The sequence below is a fragment of the Lonchura striata genome, chromosome Z, assembly GCF_046129695.1.
Source record: "Lonchura striata isolate bLonStr1 chromosome Z, bLonStr1.mat, whole genome shotgun sequence".
NCBI classification, from domain to species: domain Eukaryota; kingdom Metazoa; phylum Chordata; class Aves; order Passeriformes; family Estrildidae; genus Lonchura; species Lonchura striata.
The window spans coordinates 82,821,804-82,833,237 of record NC_134642.1 but is presented as its reverse complement, the minus strand read 5'-3'; positions in this window follow the sequence as shown (position 1 = coordinate 82,833,237).

Genomic DNA, 11,434 nt, shown 5'->3' with positions numbered 1-11,434 from the left:
GCCACCTCTGTAAAGGGGCTTTAAATGTCAGCGGGTGCTGACTTTCCCCTGGGACCCTTGGTTTAGTTCCTGTGGGGAATTTCTCCCCAGGATTGCGTGGGATTAGCCACAGCCCCCTGTGCTGGGGATGCCTGGGCAGTGTGGGGCTCTGAGGGCAGCTGCCCGGGCAGGGGCTGAGCTCGGGGCCCTGTTGGGCTCATGGCCCCCAGCAGCAGCAGCCACAGGGCCCAAAGCCCCCCGGCCCTGCCCAGCACAGCCTGCCCTGCCCCTCCAGCTGGCCCCCGAGTAGGGGACAGGGGCCAGTGGCCGCTGGCAGCAGCAGCAGTGGGGGCAGGCTGAGGATGCCCTGGCTTGGCTTTTGTCTCTTGAGCAATCCGGGCCCAGGGCAGTGCAAAGCAGGCTGGGGAGCAAAGCCCAGAGCCCTGGGAGGCTGCAAGCCTTAAACACCAGCCCCTGCAGCCGCCCAGATCCAGGTGCCACAGTTCCCAAGGCTGCCATGGCCTTCAGAGCATGAAAGTGGATTTTGCATCCCTGTGGCCCGATGCCGGCTCTCGGGCCAGGAGTCCCCGTGGCTGCAGCAGCGAGGGTGGCTGAAGGGTTCCTGCCTGCCTGGGGGCATTGCTGCAGGGGCCACTGCTGTCAGAGCCCCCTCTCTGCTGGGGACAGCTCTGCTCCTGGGGGCCCTGCCCTGTCCCTGCCCAGGAAGCCCAGCAGTGCCCAGTGCCAGGAGTGGTGTCAGTGGGAGCCCCTGTGCACAGGGACCCCAGCCCCGGGGTGGCCGTGCCAGCCCCCCCAGGCACCTCCAGCCCCGAGAACCCAGAACAACTGGAAACCCCAAATGTGCAAACATTGCCTGTGCCCAAAGGAATTGCAAAGAGAAGTGAGCTTTTGAAAATTAACAGTTATCTCTTCTCCAAAGATCAGCAAATCCTTGGATTTACAAACATGTTTTATTGTAACAATCCTTATAACAGCAACAATCTTCAAAACATATTTACATGGGATCCTATAGCCTACCAACCTTCAAAACATATTTACAGAAAAGCTCTAGGCTTGAGAACGTATTTACAGAGGGGTCACATCTGTGGCCATCATCTCCACCACTTGTGGAGGAAAGGCAGCAGCAGTGCTGGACTCTGGTGCCAGCACTGGGCCCAGCTGGGCTGGGAGCTGGGCCCAGGGGCTGGCAGGGCTGGCAGGGCTGGCACGGCCCCAGGCAAGCGCAGGGCAGGCCAGGGGTGCTGCTTGTGCCACCACAATCCAGGGCCCCCTGTGGGCACCGTGTCCCTGAGCGGGGCCATCCAGCCCAGCCCCAGCCTGGCATCAGGGGACACACTCTGCCTGTGGGCAGGGCATGGGAGGCATCTGCTTGTCCTGCTCCTGGGTCTCCATCTTCAGCCAAGGACCATGGGCTCCTCCTCATCCTTTTCATCAACTTCCATGTCCTCGATGGTGTCCTCCACATCTACTTCCATGTCCTCGATGTTGTCCTTCTCATCAACGTCCATGTCCTCAGCCGTCTCTTCTGTGTCCACCTCCATCATTTCTTCCCTGTCCAGCACCATGTCCACTTCCATCTCCTCCACGCTGTCGCTGGCAGTCTGCAAGAGGCAGCACAATCTCTTGGTGGGGTTCCTGTCCCACACCATCCATTCCCACATGGCTGCAGCCTGCCCAAGCAGGGTGCCCGTCCCTGGCCTGGCAGTGTACCTGCACTGGGGCAGCAGTGCACATCCTGCTGGGATTGGCTTCAGCGCAGGCGGCAGGAAAAGGCCAGGCAGCAGCCAGAGCTCAGCAATGATGGGCAGAGCGAAGAGGGAGTGGGTGCTGACCGCTGGCAGCAGGTGAAGCCTCTGCTGTGCTGTGTTCCAGGTCCTGGACCTTCCACCTGGGACACTCTGGGAGCTGTGATGTCACAGAAGTTTCAGGGCCATTCCACATGGGGAGATGGGGACCATGGAATGATCAAATCCTTGAATGGTTTGGCTTGCAAGGGCCCCTAAGGATTATCTGGTTTCAACCTGAGCAACCTGCCACCACACCAGGTTGCTCTGGAGCCTGTCCAGCCTGGCCTTGGATGTTCCTGGGGATGGGGCATGTACAGCTTCTCTGCGCTGGTCCCTGTGACAGGGAGAGGCACCCTCACAGTAAAGAACTTCTTCCCATCATCAAATCTCTTCCAACTCTTGCAGTTTGATCCCATTCCCCCTTGTCCTGTCACTGCAGTTTGTTCCTGACAAAGTATGCTCTACCACTTCTTGGTATTTCAGGCTGTTCCTGCAGGGTTACACGTGCAGCTGAACTTGCAGACAGGAGAGAGAAAAGCCAAGCTCCCAGACAGAGAAAATGGGGAAAGTGACCGCAGGTGTCTTGGTTTGACAAGACAGTAGTTTGTGAAGGAGGGCAAAGGCCTCCTGTGCAATGGAGAATGTATCCCCCCTCCCTCTGAATTACTAGGATCTTTAAATTAAAAGGCTCTCAGGCAAAGATATGGGAATGGGAGTAACAATTCTTTACTAGTTGAAAACTAGATAACAAATTAAAAAGGCAAATGCAATCGGTATAAACAAAACTAGTGATAAAGTCCGCAACCTGAGGATTCGCGGTGTTGGTATCAGTCCGATTGAAATGATAGCTGCTCCTCTTGCAGTGGCTATTGAATTGCAGCTGAAGTGGTGATCTTTAGAAGGGTATAGTTTTCTCTGAAGATCTGGTGGCAGTTGGGCCGGTCTTCCCCTGCGCCGGGGCTGCCTCTGAGCTCTGCCGCCGCTGCCTCACCGCGCTCCGGCCGCTTCCCTTGGAATCCCGCCAAAGGAGCTGCTTCTCTGGGAATCCCGCCGAAAGGAGCTGCTTCTCCGGGAAATCCCGCAAAGAGAGCTGCTCTGTCCCCCAAAAGGTACCCCTTATACCATAAATGAGTGCTTGGCCTCCTCCTCTGGGTGGAGCATCTCACAATGGGATGATGTTACGTTTACCAGCCCTGCAGTGAATCAGTCAATGTCCCATTAACAAACCATTACCTCTTCGGAGCAAACCATTGCTCTTGGAAGAGATAACAAACCTGCCCAACCTCCAACAGATGGCAAATAGAATACAAGTTTATCTTACAACCCAGGACATTATCCACCCCTTATTCTATTTCCATCTGCACACCATGAAATCTTACACCCAGTTCTCACTTAAGACCAAGTTTCCCTGTGGTACACAGCAGGTCTCCCCATCTTTCTGCATTACCCACCAAGTGTAACCAGGTCCTTGAGCAAAGACAATCCCACAAATGGGTTGGTCTTGCCTGAGGTGGGATTAATCCAAACAGTTTTCCCTAAAATACCTTTCATATATACTATAGGGACCTTATCTCCATCTACTGTGTGTAAGGGTTCTGACTGGGCAGGGCCAGCTCGATTGACAGACCCTCGGGTGTTGACCATCCAGGTTGCTTTTGCCAGGTTAATTTCCCAGTTTCTAAATGTTCCCCCAACAAGTGCCTTTAGGGTAATCTTAAGGAGTCCGTTGCACCGTTCTACTTTGCCGGCAGCTGGAGCATGATAGGGAATATGATAGATCCATTCGAGACCATGTTCTCTGGCCCAGGTATTGATAAGGCTGTTCTTGAAATGGGTGCCGTTGTCAGACTCAATTCTCTCAGGGGTGCCGTGTCTCCACAGGACTTTGCTTTTCCAAGCCTAAGATGGTGTTCCGGGCAGTGGCATGAGGTACAGGGAAAGTCTCCAGCCATCCAGTGGTGGCTTCCACCATGGTCAGCACGTAGCGCTTGCCTTGGCGTGTCTGGGGCAGTGTGATGTAGTCAATCTGCCAGGCCTCCCCATACTTGTACTTGGACCACCGCCCACCATACCATAGGGGCTTCACTCTCTTGGCCTGTTTGATGGCAGCACACGTCTCACAGTCATGGATAACCTGGGAAACACTGTCCATGGTTAGATCCACCCCTCGGTCTCGTGCCCACTTGTAGGTGGCATCTCTGCCCTGATGACCTGAGGCATCATGAGCCCATCGAGCCAGGAACAACTCCCTCTTATGGTGCCAATCTAAGTCTATCTTTGACACCTCTATTTTTGCTGCCTGATCTACCTGCTCGTTGTTTCGGTGCTCCTCATTAGCCCGACTTTTGGGGACATGGGCATCTACATGACGGACTTTCACCGTTAGCTTTTCCACTCGAGAGGCAATGTCTTTCCATATATCAGCAGCCCAGATTGGCTTTCCTCTACGTTGCCAGTTGGCCTTCCTCCACCTTCCCAGCCAGCCCCACAGAGCATTGGCTACCATCCACGAATCAGTATAAAGGTAGAGCTTTGGCCACTTCTCCCTTTCAGCAATGTCCAGAGCCAGCTGAACGGCCTTGAGTTCAGCGAGTTGGCTCGATTCACCTTCTCCTTCGGTAGCTTGTGCAACTTGGCATGTGGGGATCCATACGGCTACTTTCCACTTCCGGTTCATCCCTACGATGCGACAGGAGCCGTCAGTGAAAAGAGCGTAGCAGGTCTCCTCTGCTGGTAGTTGGTTGTATGGTGGAGCTTCTTCAGCCCTTGTCACTTGTGCCTGCTCCTCATCATCAGTGAGACCAAAGTTTTCACCTTCTGGCCAGTTCGTAATTATCTCCAAAATCCCAGGGTGATTCAGTTTTCCAATACGGGCGCGTTGAGTGATGAGGGCAATCCATTTGCTCCATGTGGCGTCAGTGGCATGGTGGGTAGAGGGAACCTTTCCTTTAAACATCCACCCCAGCACCGGTAGTCGGGGTACCAGGAGAAGTTGTGTTTCTGTGCCAATTACCTCCGAGGCGGCTTGAACTCCTTCAAAGGCAGCCAAGATTTCCTTCTCTGTGGGAGTGTAGTTGGCTTCAGACCCTCTGTAACTTCGGCTCCAGAATCCCAGTGGTTGGCCTCGAGTCTCCCCAGGCACTTTCTGCCAAAGGCTCCAGGACAACCCATGGTTCCCGGCTGCAGAGTAGAGCACATTCTTGACCTCTGGTCCCGTTCTGACTGGGCCAAGGGCTACAGCATGAGCGATCTCCTGCTTGATCTGGGTGAAGGCTTGTTGCTGCTCAGGGCCCCAGTGAAAATCATTCTTCTTTCGGGTAACCAGATAAAGAGGGCTCACAATCTGGCTATACTCGGGAATGTGCATTCTCCAGAAACCTATGGCACCTAGGAGAGCTTGTGTTTCCTTTTTGCTGGTTGGTGGGGACATAGCTGTGATCTTGTTGATGACCTCAGTGGGAATCTGGCGCCGTCCATCTTGCCATTTCACTCCCAGGAACTGGATCTCTCGGGCAGGTCCCTTGACTTTGCCCTTCTTGATGGCGAAGCCAGCTTCTAGTAGTATCTGGATGATCCTCTCACCTTTCTCAAACACTTCTGCCGCTGTGCTCCCCCACACAATGATGTCATCAATGTATTGCAGGTGTTCTGGAGCCTCACCCTTTTCTAGTGCAGTCTGGATCAGCCCATGGCAGATGGTGGGGCTGTGTTTCCAACCCTCGGGCAGTCGGTTCCAGGTGTACTGCACGCCCCTTCAGGTGAAAGCGAACTGAGGCCTGCATTCTGCTGCCAGAGGAATGGAGAAAAACGCATTAGCAATATCAATGGTGGCATACCACTTTGCTGCCTTGGACTCCAGCTCGTACTGGAGTTCCAGCATATCCGGTACAGCAGCGCTCAGCGGTGGAGTCACTTCATTTAAGCCACGATAGTCCACAGTCAATCTCCATTCTTTGTCAGATTTGCGCACAGGCCAGATGGGGCTGTTGAAGGGTGAGTGGGTTTTGCTGACCACCCCTTGGCTCTCCAGCTCCCGAATCATTTTGTGGATGGGGATCACGGCATCTCGATCCGTCCGATACTGCCGGCGGTGCACTGTCGAGGTCGCAATTGGCACGCGTTGTTCTTCCACCCTTAGGAGTCCTACTGCAGAGGGGTTTTCTGACAGTCCAGGCAAGGTGTTCAATTGCTTAATGTCTTCTGCCTCTACAGCGGCTATTCCAAAAGCCCACCTGAGTCCCTTTGGGTCTGTGTAATATCCGTTCCGGAGGAAGTCTATGCCTAGGATACACGGAGCATCTGGCCAGTCACTATAGGATGTTTCTTCCACTCCTTCCCAGTCAGGCTCACCTCGGCTTCCACCAGAGTCAATTGTTGTGATCCCCCTGTCACACCAGCAATGGAAACAGGCTCTGCCCCCACATGTCCCGATGGTATCAGAGTACACTGTGCACCAGTATCAACTAAAGCATCATATTTTTGTGGCTCTGATGTGCCAGGCCATCGGATCCACACTGTCCAGAAGATCCGGTTTTCCCATGCCTCTCCCTGGCTAGAGACAGGGCCCCTCTAACACTGGTTATCATTCCTTTCCTGGGCATACATACTAGAGGTCCCTTCAAGGGGGTCTGACAGATCATACCCACAAGCTTGGTCACGGGAGGTTGAGGCTACCTTCACTTTGGTGGAACTCCCCCGCTTAGAGTTTCCCTCCTTGAGTTGACGGACCCGTGCTGCCAGGACAGAAGTGGGCTTCCCATCCCACCTCCCCATGTCTTCCCCATGGTCACGCAGGAAGAGCCACAGATTAGCCCTTGGGGTGTACCCTCTCTCTCTAGCTGGGGATTGTTGGGCGCTGATTCTGGAGCCTGTGACTCTCATGGGTGCTGCATTAACCTTCCTTATCTCCTCCCTCATCTCCTCTTTAAACTCCTTAATCACAGCTGAGATTTGAGCCTGCCTTGGGCCATTAATCATACTCTCAAAATTCATAAGTTTGTTGGCAACAGAACCCACTGTCTCCTGGTGGGCGTCAGCATTGATTGTTGCAATGAAGGTGGTGTATTGAGATGGCCCAAGATTTGCTAGACTCCACAGCATTTGTCCTGTAGACCTGACCTTGTCGGGGTCATTATTGTGTCGTCCATCCCTCCCAAAGAGTACCTCCAATACTGCCACTTCCCTCAGCTGTTGAATCCCTTCCTCGAGGGTCTTCCAGCGCATTCTATGATGGTGCTCCTGCATTCTCTCTCTGTGGACAAACCTCTCCCTGACACTCATTAAGAGCCACTCCCAGAGAGAAAGGGACCCTGGCTCCCTTACAAAAACCTGATTTATACCTGAGTCCTGGGTCAAGGGTACCAAGTTGTTGCCTCACCACCGTCCAGCTGCACGCCTGTACCCAGAAGATCCCAAACCCGGAGTAACTAAGAAGCATAAGCCTCACGCTCTCGTCGCACAATGTCTTTATGCAGATTACGAAGACTTTCGTACGTCAGGGACTCAGTGATGATAGCAATCTCTGGCTCCCCTGTGGGTTGTGAGGTTCCTCCATTCCTGTCCCTATCTGCAGGGTGCTCTGCTTTCACCTTAGACTTCCTTGTTTCTACCGGGGCAACTGCTGCTAACCGTGACTGCCTTTGTGGTTCAGCTGGAAACTGGGCAGTTGTAACATCTGTGGGTTCCACACCTGTACTATTAGACTGTCCCTCCTCAAGGCAAAGGGCCGGTTTCTCACCAGCTGGGGAAATGCACTCCTTCAGTATCTCTCGTATCTCCTTAACCAGAACCCTCACCCAATCTGGGCGGTTCATTTCTGAGGTCGGCTGTGGGGCAGGGTCAGGCTCTGGAGCAGCAGCATCTCGAGTCTCTGGTGTAGGTGTGAGGGTAGTTATCCAGGTTAATCTTCCCTTATCTCTGAGTGCTAAATATAACAGGACTATCAGCAACACCACCCATTGTATGATATCATTAGCACTTAGAAAGGATCTTAACCCTTTGAGAACTGGTGGAGCAGACCCAAAAAGATGGTTAAAAGGTTGGGAGAAAGTTTGCCCAGGTGCTATTTCCTCACAGTAGGTACCGTTATTAAAGTAACCCCAAAAACATACAGTTAGTGTGTGATAGCTATGAATCCATGTACCTGCCTTCCAGAGGAAATTAAAGATCCATGAATTCCTCACCCAATTAACCCAGAAGCCAAACTTGATAACAGACACCGTAGCCTTAGTTATAGGACCCATTTTTAGATAAGGGTCTGCAAATGGGAAAAGTATAGCTACGATCACATGCCACCCAAACCAAGGTAAACTAGACCACATGGTGATGCTTAAGATGTTTCTACACACAACAACAACAAAAAACAAAACCAAATTACTTAAGAACTGTTAATCCTTTTTCCCTCTCAATGCCCTTGGGCCCCATGTTGGGCGCCAAAATCTGTCTTGGTTTGACAAGACAGGAGTTTGTGAAGGAGGGCAAAGCCTCCTGTGCAAGGAGAAGGCAAACCCCCCTCCCTCCGAATTACCAGGATCTTTAAATTAAAAGGCTCTCAGGCAAAGATATGGGAATGGGAGTAACAATTCTTTACTAGGAGAAAACTAGATAACAAAAAGGCAAATGCAATTGGTACAAACAAAAACTAGTGATAATGTCCAGAACCTGAGGAGTCGGGGTGTTGGTAGTAGTCTGGTGGAAATGATAGCTGCTCCTCTTGCAGTGGCTGATGAATTGCAGCTGTAGTGGTGATCTTTATAAGGGTATAGTTTTCCTCTGAAGATCTGGTGGCAGTGGGGCCGGTCTTCCTCTGTGCCGGGGTTGCCTCCGAGCTCCGCCGGAGCTTCCCCAAAAGCCCTGACTACCAAGGCCATTGCAAGGGGGAGGGGAAATAGGACAATGGGAGGATATATTACAATAACATCACTATACATTTTTACATCCACATAACATCTACCTCTTAACTGTGAGAGCCAACTGTTACATGACTCATCTATAACACACAGAACCAGGAGAGAAGGCACTGTTGGCATAACAGCTGAAACAATTCCTAACAAATCTCCCACATATCTGCACATTTATTGGATATGCCCAGGGCTCCTGAGGATGTACATCTCTGACTTTATTCCTCTTTGCATGCAGTCAAACTGGCAGTGTCTGCCCACCAGCAGCAGCTGCTTCAAGCTGGGAACACGCCTGGTGGTGCTGATTTCCAGAGGCTTCTGTGTCCCAGGAGAAGATAAGGAAGGAGCAGACTGAAAGGTGCTGGCGCTGCTGCTGCTCTGTGCCAGAGAGCCCTGGCTGGGCAGGGCACGGCGCTGCAGGCTCTTTCTCCTGCCAGAGCTGGGCACACCTGGGAACAAGGCATGGCAACTTGTGGGGACACCAAGGGCTTTGTGGGGGCTGCATTGCTCGGCACACACCCAGGCCATCTGTGGCACAGAGTTCTGGTGCATAAAAAGATAAAGCAGAGGGAAATAGCTGGGAAAGGTTTCATTTTGACCTTTCTTACCTGCTCAACAGAAGTGGCCAAAATGAGAGTTACAGAGCAGGGCCTGATCCCTTCTCCTGCAGGAGGGGCCCTGTACTGGCTCCTGCCCAGGGCCGGTGCCCATGTGCTAACATTCAGCTGACTGGGAGCAGAGCTCCTGGGGCTCTACAGGGATGCACCAAACCCAGTCCAGTTACCTGGTACACATGCAAAGCTTCATAAAAAGATTAGAGTGGAAAAATGTAACTGTCATGATCACTGTATTTTACTATGTTTACATGCTGTATAGGACCGCAATTTTATGTATTTGTGGTATTTTCACACATTTTAATCTCCGAAATACTGTCAGATACACTTTGATTCCTAATGGAAGGTCTTAAAATATTAATTTAGCTTATAAAATGAAGTTACTGACATTAAATAATATGTACTTTGTAGTCTAGAAGAGCACAGTAATAGTGTGAGTAATTATGATTGCTTAAGCACAATTGGCTTGGGTTTGTACAGGAATGTGAAATTTTGCAAGAAGAGAATATTTTCACTAGGTTTTGTAAAATATTTGAGAAACACTTCTTGTTTGAAATAATATGTTTCTGACAACCTTTTACTTAGGATTTTGAGGAAGGTTCTTACTTTTGAGAGCAGTACAATTTCACATTTTAAGAATAATGTAAGCAGCTGATGAACTTTAGAATTATTGCAGGCCACATTTAGTCTTTCAGAAAGTATTAGTGATATATATCTGATTCAATGCATCTTTTAGCCAGGTTTTGTCGGTGTAGGAAAGCCTGGTTGTAAAGCTCCCATTGTTGCCATTACAGCATTTATGTGCTGTAAATCATGTAAAAGTCTCCATTTTCCTGATTTCTTTTTTATTACCAAAATAGGGGTATTCCAGGGGCTGAATGATTCTTCAATATGACCCACTTGCAATTGTTCTGTGACTAATTCTTGCAGGGCAGTAAGCATTTCAGTAGTAAGGGGCCACGGATCAACCCAGACAGGTTTATCTGTTAACCATGTCAAGGCTACAACTGGACATTCACCACCCTGCATCACAGTGGCTCCTATTAAAAATCCATAGTAATTCTGTAATAATAGTAATTAAAAATCACAGTAATTCTGAGGGTCTGATGTTAGCTTGTTGGCCATCGGGATGTTCCACATTAATTACAATGGCTGACAAGCCACCTGTTGTAGAACCACCCAACCCCGTAAGTCCAAAACTTGCACGAGTGAGAGGCCACGATTGAGGCCAACACAGTCACGAGAGTATTGTAACATCTGCTCCAGTGTCAATCAAACCTGTTACCGATACGGTCCCTGGATGATATCCACTGGCTGTGAGGATGCATGTCTTTTCTGGATGGTTCTCCGTTACTTTCTCAGTCCGGAACACTTGAGGTACTTACCGTATTGGGAACAAAACTCACAAAGGCTACAAGCTGAGTGATGCAAGTTCCTTTCTGAATAGTAATAGGGCAGTCATCAATTCATATCATAGCATGACTCTGTCCTAAATAATCAACATCAATAAGTCCTAAATGCACATGAATACATTTAAGTGTAGTACTTGATATCCCTATCAGAAATGCACTCAATCCACGTCCTATTGGGCCATAGGTGTCATGGGGCAATTTGCAGATTTCTTTTGTCAAAATAGTTACTGTGTCGGTGGTGGGTACATCAATCCCTGTGGACCCACTTGTTGCTCCTGAATACTGTTTGCAAATGGGTAGCTTTGCAGTGCCGGGAAGGCCCATAATTGCTGTTAATGGTCGTCAGGTTATTTGTGTCCCCACACACCCCTTTGTGTTCTTCTTCCCATTTCCCTGCAACAGCTGACCATTTGCATGATACTTACTCTTACACAGTGCCCAAATTTAGTACAATGATTGCACATTGCTGCTTGCATTTGACTTAGATGTTATTTTCTGGGTATTCCACTGTGCCTTTACATGCCCTTGCTGTCCACAATTACAGCATTTCGGTGGTGGTCTTAGAACTGCAGCAAGAGCTGCCATTTTGTGCTCTACTGAACCAACTTTTGAGCAAGCAGTAACCATTTCAGACAATGTGGGCTCCCCAGGTAAGGTGTCAATAATTGTTCTGCAGTCTGGGTTTGCACATTCTTTCACCAATTCTATACACAATCTATGTC